Source organism: Amphiprion ocellaris, chromosome 14, assembly GCF_022539595.1.
Source record: "Amphiprion ocellaris isolate individual 3 ecotype Okinawa chromosome 14, ASM2253959v1, whole genome shotgun sequence".
NCBI classification, from domain to species: Eukaryota; Metazoa; Chordata; class Actinopteri; family Pomacentridae; genus Amphiprion; species Amphiprion ocellaris.
This window is the reverse complement of record NC_072779.1, coordinates 2,075,722-2,085,175: the sequence shown is the minus strand read 5'-3', so window position 1 is coordinate 2,085,175 and position 9,454 is coordinate 2,075,722. Positions and strand designations below refer to the sequence as shown.

Genomic DNA, 9,454 nt, shown 5'->3' with positions numbered 1-9,454 from the left:
TACTTGGTCTATATGTGGTTAATTATGTTCAGTATGGCAGCTATATGAATTATGTACATCACTAAGCGTGTAACATATACAACGCCGTCATGAGCTAAAACCAGAGGTGCAGATTTCTCTTCTAGCGCTGCAACCGCAGCCATAGATCTTAAACAGCCAGGCATGCTACGCACTACTGTACAGAGCCCCGATAAGTAATATGCCACCTAGCGATGGTATGACAAGCATGTCCACACCAGCACACTTCAAGCAAACCTCTCTCTCTCTCTCTGACGTACAGCTGGAAAGGTTGCATGTAGTCCGGCACTCCCTGGGCTGGAGCTGAAACCAGAGCAGTCTTTACATCCACAAAGGCCTTATGTATGCTCTGTCCATTCCACTACAGGGGAGCCTCCTGCACTGTGGCAGCTCTCATCACAGAGTCCATAGCAGCATAATCACAGATCCAGTCACAACAATAACTTGAATGTTATTGAGCAGTGTCAGTCTTTTAGGAGAAAACATCCTTCCAAACAGTATAAGTACCCAAGACCAGAGAGACTCCTCAGAACTGATGCTGCCAGTGCTCACATCACTGTGTTACTCGCTGTATCATTTCTCCTGAATTCAGTAAACCTTATTCTCAACATAAGCCATCTGAGTCTCCAGAGTGTCCCTGAGTTTGCCTCCTGATTCCTCTTTCAACATCGCAGAATTCCCTAACAAATTGTGCACATATTTACTACTTCAACAGCTGAAGTCTCTAAAATATGTATCCTTGAAACGTTCCTGACTATTTACATATTATGATTAACAAATAAAATGTTCTATAAAACACAAATACATTAATTTGGATGTATTTAAGTTAGACTCTACGGTATTATTTATGACACAAATTTATTTAAATAATTAAAATTGAAATATTAAGTTAAAACCAAATAATAATATTTATTACAAACATTGACTAATTTAAATATTAAAATCAGTGGAATTCCTTTTTAAGCACTTCTGTACGTTAGATTGAAATCAATATATTTTTTTAAATATTAGTAACAATATAATTTAAATGTCAAATTTTATTATTACTTATTTACAAAATATAAATAATAATTTAAACGTTCTGATACGAACCTGCCAGCCTGGTAGTTTTTCCCACCAGTCAGAAGCGGTTGCCAGGCAGAATAGATTCCGCCGACCAATTGCTTCATTTGTCAATGTGGGCTTGCCCAAGCGGAGAGGCCGGAAGTCGGAAAACTTTTCTGCCAGATTCCTCACGGCTCTCCGGTCGGTGGGTGGAGGGCTCTGCGGAGAAGTTATTGTTGACTTCGTTTTTGGCGTTACATACGGTAAGAAGATAAATACGTCAAACCAGTAGGGTAGCTTTGTTGTATGTTAAGTTAGCGACACGTGACGTGTTGTGTTTTGTCGTGTTTGAGCACTTTTGGACAGCAGCTGGTCCAGACGCGTTAGCCCGCTGAGTGGCTAAGTTAGCTAGCGGGCTAATCAAGACGGGTGTTCAACGGCTAACTTAGCTAGCTAGCTAACTTAGCTAGCGGGTTAATTAACACAGGTGTTCAACGGCTAACTTAGCTAGCTGGCTAACTTAGCTAGCGAGCTAATTAACACGGGTGTTCAACGGCTAACAGCTAGCTGGCTAACTTAGCGGGCTAATTAACACTGGTGTTCAACGGCTAACTTAGCTAGCGGGCTAATTAGCTAAGGACAGTGTTTTCATCTGAGAGCAAACCGACTCAAGAAGAAGTGAATCTGTTCAAGGCTAAGAGATTCACTCTTGGCCAGATTCTGCTAAAGCCTCCTTCTGCTAACATGCTAGTGGTGTGACACTATGGGAGGAGCTCACAAGGTTTTTGAAATAAAAAGTTAATCTATACAAAGTGAACATTTCCTTCTGCATAGTGCTTCTGGTTAAGATGTGCCTAATGTTTAAATACTTTGAATCAGCTTTGGCAGGGAAATCTTGCTTTACTAGTTAATATACAAAGTGCGTTTTATGTGCAGTTGTACAACACACAGTACATATTTTAAATATTGTCTTTTGACATGTATAGTTCTTTGAGTCAGGGGATGAATTTAAACTTAGACTATTCTGCCTTTTTTGGCAGTTTTTTTCGCTTTTCCTATTTGTGGACGCATTGACAGTAAACTGATCAATTGATAAGCAAGTTTTTTGAGGATTTCTGTGCATCATAATATAATCAAACATATCAGTTACAACAAACTAATTTAAATATGCCGTTAACTTCAGACATAATGTTCTTTCATGTAAAAATTTATTTTGTTGAATTTTTCATGTGAGATCAATATAATTTCCTCAAACTTACATACTGAAATCTAGGTTAATTTAGCTGGCTACCTAACTTAGCTAGGGGGCTAATTAACATGGGTTTTCAACGGCTAACTTAGCTAGCTAGCTAACTTAGCTAGCAGACTAATTCACACTGGTGTTCAACAGCTGACTTAGCTAGTTAACTAAGGTAGCTGTTGAACACCCGTGCCATCAACACCCTGAACAACCGTGTTAATAACTGCTGAATACCCATGTTAATTACTGCTGAACACCCGTGTTAATTACTGCTGGACACCTGTGTTAATAACTGCTGAACGCCCGTGTTAATTACTGCTGAACACCCGTGTTAATTACTGCTGGACAACCGTGTTAATTACTGCTGAACACCCGTGTTAATTACTGCAGGACACCTGTGTTAATAACTGCTGAACGCCCGTGTTAATAACTGCTGAACGCCCGTGTTAATTACTGCTGGACACCCGTGTTAATAACTGCTGAACGCCTGTTTGAAAAACTGCTGAACGCCCGTGTGAAAAACTGCTGAACGCCCATGTGAATAACTGCTGAACGCCCGTGTTAATTACTGCTGAACGCCCGTGTTAATTACTGCTGAACACTTGTTAATTACCGCTGAACGCCTGTGTTAATTACTGCTTCAGCTGTCCGTCATTATTAGAATGAGTTTTTTAATCTGTATCTCGCTGTTGTGCATTTTAGCGTCACTCCTGTGTTTCTCCTTCTTCTTTAAAAAAGTTATTTTACTTTCTGGTTCACTGAAACCCTTTCAGCTGCACTGAACTTTAACATCTACTGGTTTGAAGTGAACCAATCTTACCCTAACACAGGACAACATTAGCTCTCTGAATCTCCATGATTTCATAACACCCCTTCTCTCTTCCAATGCTCAACTTTAATACAGTATATAAACTGACATTAACAGTGTATAAACTAACAACCAGACATTGTATTTCTTTATTATTGCATGTATTTGTAGATCCAATAGGGCCTGTTGTAAGTCAGCTCAAATAATATAAATGTAAAATAGGGGGGTTGTTGACCTGTAATGTCCAGGTGGGGTTTACACGTCAAACATCCTCATGAAGGTCAGGACTGAAGGTTTCCCAGCAGAACGTTATATGAGAACAAGGTGATAGATGTATGGAAAAGCTTTTTTATCCAGCAGAATGACGACCCAATGTTTCCGTTAAAAAGTTTGTTAATAATTACTACGGCTTACACCCTAGTCCCATCAATCATATACATATACAGATTTTTATTAATTCCCAGTCTGGTTTAGTAAAGTTTACCATAATAACTACATCAGCTAAATCTTTGTAGCAATTGGAATTTTGCAGTTTTGGTCCAGACCGAGACATGGAAGGTTTGCAGTTCTTGTTTTAGCAAAATATGTTAGAATAGAATATCCTTATTTTCATTGTACATGAAATTATAATCAAAACAGCAAAGTGCATTAGTCTGAGGTATGTAAAAGTAAATTAGTCAAGAAAAATGCTTCTAAAACTAACAATAAAAAGATTATTTTTTAAAAAAGAAGGAAAGAAAAGCTCCATTAACACTCCTCTCATGATAAATTGTCATTAAAATTGACTCTAAATTTAGCTTCACCATGAGGTCAAAGCACTTGGGTTCCTGACTGATATTGTCAAGTTTTCCTAGAAGTCATGCTACTCGTATAAAATGATGAAAGTTAATAAATTGTATTTGTGTGATCTGTGTTTGATTTCTGTCTTTTCTCCTGTCATCCAGATGTTCAGAGGGAGATGATACCACATCTGGTCCAGCTGATGGAAGGTCTTGAAGTTCTCTGACTGGCCTCGACTGAAGATGGTCGTCTCTCTGGATTTAAGGTTCAGATACTCAGTAACAAATTCAACCAGTGAGCCAACAGGGAAGCTTTAGGTTTATTAAATGTTAGTATGAAGGTATAGCTGTTCTCTTTAGCAGAGGGTGTCCAGCTTTTCTTTGTGAATGCAATGTGCTCCAAACAAAACTTGAGTTAGTACTTAGAAGTAAATCCTTCCATCTGAAAGGATCCAGTTGCATTAATAACCTCATAACATTCTAATTTTTATTCCAGTCTTGGTTGGAAATAGAATCTCTGTATTGATTCAGGTCAAAACTGAACTTCACAGCATGTTGGAGCAAAACAACCAGATGAAAACTGTGATGGTGTTGGATTGTCAGACCATAATGTTGCAGCTCAGAGCAGCTTTTCTATCTCAGTTCATTCTGACATTCAGCTATGAATCAACACAGCAGATGGTGATCCATGCTGTGGAAGTCTCACATCTCCTGATTTAATGGAGCTGCTTTGCACTTTTTCTACCATTTATTTACCAACACTTTATTTTAATAATAGTCCCATCTAGTTTTATGAGGAATGTGACATTTTAATTTCTCTGTGAATAACTGCAGTCTAATGAAACAGCTGGAATTCTAACATCTGTCCTGATATTGATCATGAAGTATTGATCATAATCAAGAATTAGGGAAGCACATTCTATTCACTAAGGTTATGGTCAGCAGTCATCCCTGAAGTTTTACATTCAAATCTTTACTTGTGTTATGAACTTTGGTAAGAAGCAGAAACTTTAGCGTTGCCATGGATACGTGAGTGGAGACAGTAAATATTATCTGAAAGTCAGGTTATTGTTGTTTATCAGCACAGTACAAACGACAGGCCAAATTAAAAAAAGATTAATGTTAGAATTACCGTAATTTCCGAACTATTGAGCACACCTGAATATAAGCCGCACCCACTAAATTTAAAAAGAAAAAAGTTTTGTACATATATAAGCCACACCTGACTATAAGCCGCAGGTGTCCACGTTGTAACATGAGATATTTACACAGAAAGATTATTTTTTTTACCTTTAATTAAATACATAATTTTTTTCCAAACAGTGCCTGTAACACGGCAGTATCCATCTTTTAATAAAAGCTGTGTTACCGAGCCGATTCTGCTGGCCGCCGAGCCGTGGTTGGGCAGCCTCGGGTAGTGCTAGTCTGCTTAGCTTAGCGTGGCTCGTTAATGGTAACAGCCAGATATAAGTCTGAACAAACTTGCAGGGGTAGAACGGGGCACTTTATTCAACCAGCAGCAACTGTCCACACTTACAATTCATCCAGGGAACACTGGCTTCTCACTCTTGTCCTGTATATAACTGGCTGTATCATCATGGTGCATCTCACTACGCCTCCACTTCCACACTCGTCTCTGCAACAACACACACCGCTGCAGCGCTCCTCCTCACGTCACCCTCACTCACACACACACACACACACACACACACTCTCTTTCTCTCACACACACACACACACACACACACACACACACACACACACACACACACACACACACACACACACACACACACACACACACACACACACACACAGCAAACTGCCTAGGTTAAAGGAGAGCAGGCTTGGCCTGCAACAGCTGCATCATATGCATTTCTTTGTGTGTTTTCCATGATGAGGGTGTGTGCATGAAGCGCAAAATGACTGATTTGAAGAATTTAGTGTGGGTGTGTTTGATTTAATTGGAACAGTTTCATTGGTCCACTGTGACCTGTTTGGTAATTTTATTGGTCTGATGTGACGAGGCTAAACGTATTGATGGCATGAAGCTCGCACGTAAAAATCTATACATTAGCCGCATCGTTGTATAAGCCGCAGGGTTCAAAGCGTGAGAAAAAAGTAGCGGCTTATAGTCCGGAAATTACGGTATTCCAGTTAAGACTCTATAATATCATGATTTATGTAAATTTACCTCAATAATATAGATGTTCAGGTTAAGATTGTACAGTGATATTTATTCTGTAAGTTTATGACTGCAATACAATATTATTTATTATTTAAATTTACATAATTAATTTTAATATTTAGGTTAAGACCCTGCAGTTTTGAGATTGAGAAATAAAATATTCTATAACATGCAAATGCACTAATTTGGATATATTTAAGTGAGACTACAATATTATTTATGACACAGATCTGCCTAAAGAATCCAAATTTTAATCATTTTAACTCCAGACTGATTTAAATATTAAAATCACTCCTTTCTAATCCTCTGCTGTACGTTCAAACCTGAGCCCTTAAATAGAAACACACAAGTATGTGATTGAAGGAACTTCTGCAGAGTCCTGGTTCCAGAACATGATGATAGATTTATAGACAAACTTTAACAAAAGCTTCCTGAGAGTTTACAGCTTTTTATGTTAGATTTCTTCAGTAATTTAATGAGTTATCAGCAAAAATCAAGTGTTCATTTGATGAACTTCATTTCCTAAAACATCCAGAATTGGAGCTCATATCTTTGGCAGCTGTAAAGTTTCTGCTCCTTCAAAGTTCACAACACAATGAATGAATTCCTAAAACACTCTCAATGCTGGAGAGCGTTTGTGATGCTGAAGCAGTGACCAGTTTTTCTGTTTCTTCTCTGGAGATGCACAATGAGGGACGTCTGCAGAGACTGAGAAAGAGTCTCACCACATCCTGACATGAGGAAAAAGATTGAAGACTACAATGAGAAAAACTATCAGACAGCAGACGGCTGCATTCAAGGTGAGCTCTGAACATTTGATCTGGAACAGGAATTCAATAACGGCAGCATGAGCTTCATTTCAGTCTGTAGCTGCTGAATTCATGGATGAATCATCTGGAACTAGAGAAGAAGACCATCAAACACCACGTCAGCTACTGAATGTTCCTGTGGTCCCCTCAAGGCTACAGGAGGAGTCCTACGAGGACGAGCCGGTCCACTTGATGGCGGCCAGTCGCTGTGGTTCAAAGCCAACACTGACTACGTGGACTTCTACTGGACCACACGGAGACCTTCAAACTGGACCAACAAGTTCAGCGACTCCCCGACTCGTGGGTCTGAGGACGCCGTCGAGCCTCGGTCCAGCTGGCCTCCTGTCTGTGGGTGTTTGAGTGCTGAGAGGTTTGTGGATGCATGTGAACATGTCTGTGTTGAAACTGCTGAATGACGGCTCGGGTTGCTTTGACAGCTTTTGACTAAGTAATGCCGGTAAAAACAAAGTGCTCCTTTATTTGTGACTTCCATACTAAAAAAAAAACTGATGAAAATAAGTTTGCCAGGTCTCTGACTGATAACAGATTATTAAATAATGAAAATAATAGTTTAAATGTTCCTTTAACCCTTTAATGTCCCACGAAGAAAAAAAGCAATGAAAAAATTCTTTCTTTATATTTCTTATTTCCTTGGGGCACTAATAACAATCAATGTTTTTTTTTATATGAATAGACCCAGCAGTTTTTGACATATTGACCTCTACCAAACGGGTGAGATGTTGTTTCATAGTAAAGTGTGATTCAAGCATCTGCATACATTTTAATGTATTTAACTGAAATAAAAGACATTTCTGTGCCTAAATAACTCTTTCTAGTTTCAAAATTGAAGAAATTATAATAGCCAATGTCTCGAAATAAATTTACTTTCACACTTTGGCCACCAGAAATCAGAAATCCTGTGTTCTGTGTATTATTTTCCTTCATCATTAAGCAGAAGAGGATTCTCCAGGTGAGTGGCAGATTTACGATTTAAACTTTACAAACAACTGCAAGAAACACAATCAGGGCATGTGGAGAAGTTATCTGACACAGAATTCAGCTTTGTTCACACTGACGGTCTTTAAAATTCTTCCAATCATCTTCTAGTTGTTCATCAAAGCCGACTGCAGCTACTGAAACTTCACTTGTTTCACATTTAACACAATCCCGTTAATACATCAGCTTACACATAAACGCTGCATCCTCCACGGACAAAAAAAAAAAAAAAAAAAAAAAAAAGACAAAATGCTTTTATTATGAAGGAGGAACAGGAAATGTAGCGTATCTGTAATACTGGCTACTTTACGTCGTCGCTGTTGCTAGCTAGTTAGTAAGTTTTGATTATTGAATTAATTTCTATATGGTCAAGTTAAACACAGTCACATAAAACATTACACCTCGAAGTAAAATTCCACTACAGCTCTGTATCTTACCGATTATTTTAAAAGCTACTTATTTTATGGATAAACGATAAGTCCTTTATTTCTCCCCACCCCAGGCTAAATTCACATTGTTACAGCAGTTTATGTAGCAATAAACATAGTAATAAAATAGTAATATTTGCAATATATACAGGGATAAGAAATGAAAAAAACCGATAAAGAATAAAACCAATCTGTTTTCATCATAATACTACATTAAGCAGCTTCGAACACTGGTTTGATCACATTCAAATTAAGTCAATTTGTAATTTATATTTTAAACAATATTGAGAATGCTTTATTGTGAAAGGATGTAGCAGGAAGTGCAGCTGTTCTGTAAATATGACTAACTTTACATACATGTAGTTCCGGTCTGTGTCCACCAGGGGCAGCACCGCCTCATGTTCTGACTGATCATCACTATATGTGACTTCAGCTCCACATGAACAGGAGGATTTTATTAGAGGAAGTCAGACAATCACAGTGAAACATTAAACCTCAGAGTACAACGGAACTACGGCTCTGTCTCCTGGAGAGTATTTATTTTAAAAGCCGCTAAAGTTACGGTAATAAAACGATCCGTGCCAGAGGAGACGCTGGCTAGCTCTACTGCTAGCTCAGCTAACTCTGCTGTCACTACAGGGATACGGTTGGAGGTTCATAATTTTTATTTTAGTCTTTACAAAGACGAGAGCAAAACTACTATTCTACTACAATTACTGCTCTAAAATAAGTGGAGAGGCGAGCGAAGTTTGTTACAGTTCGGTCCATCAGCTGATCTTTCAAAATCACGTAATTGTTTCAGCCAAAAAAAAAACAGGCTTTTATTTGGTCGGAAGTAACCGGAAACGTTGGTTATCCGTAAATTCGCTAACTTTACGCTACAGTTACCACCTTTGGCCACAAGAGGGCACTGACCCTGTTCTAACTGATATAATTAATTTTAGACTCTACAGAAGAAGGTAAATAAATACATTTAAACATAAATATGAAGATTATATACAGATGTTCTTTATATATTTCACTATGCAGCAGTTTTTTAATGTCAAATATATTTTCTAGACATAGTTGATGAAATAAAATAGCTTAGTTTATGGGAAAAAATACTGAAATGTGTCAGTGATTAATCTTAAATGTGAAACCTTTA

The 9,454-nt window shown here is 38.1% G+C and overlaps 1 long non-coding RNA gene across 1 annotated transcript; it reads left to right on the top strand.

The window, feature by feature from the left end:
• Positions 1–1,226: 1,226 nt before the first annotated feature.
• Positions 1,227–7,801, top strand: LOC129350539 (uncharacterized). Its single transcript, XR_008603973.1, has 4 exons — positions 1,227–1,325; positions 4,055–4,155; positions 6,759–6,877; positions 6,941–7,801. It is a non-coding gene; the product is annotated as an uncharacterized LOC129350539 (long non-coding RNA).
• Positions 7,802–9,454: the final 1,653 nt, after the last annotated feature.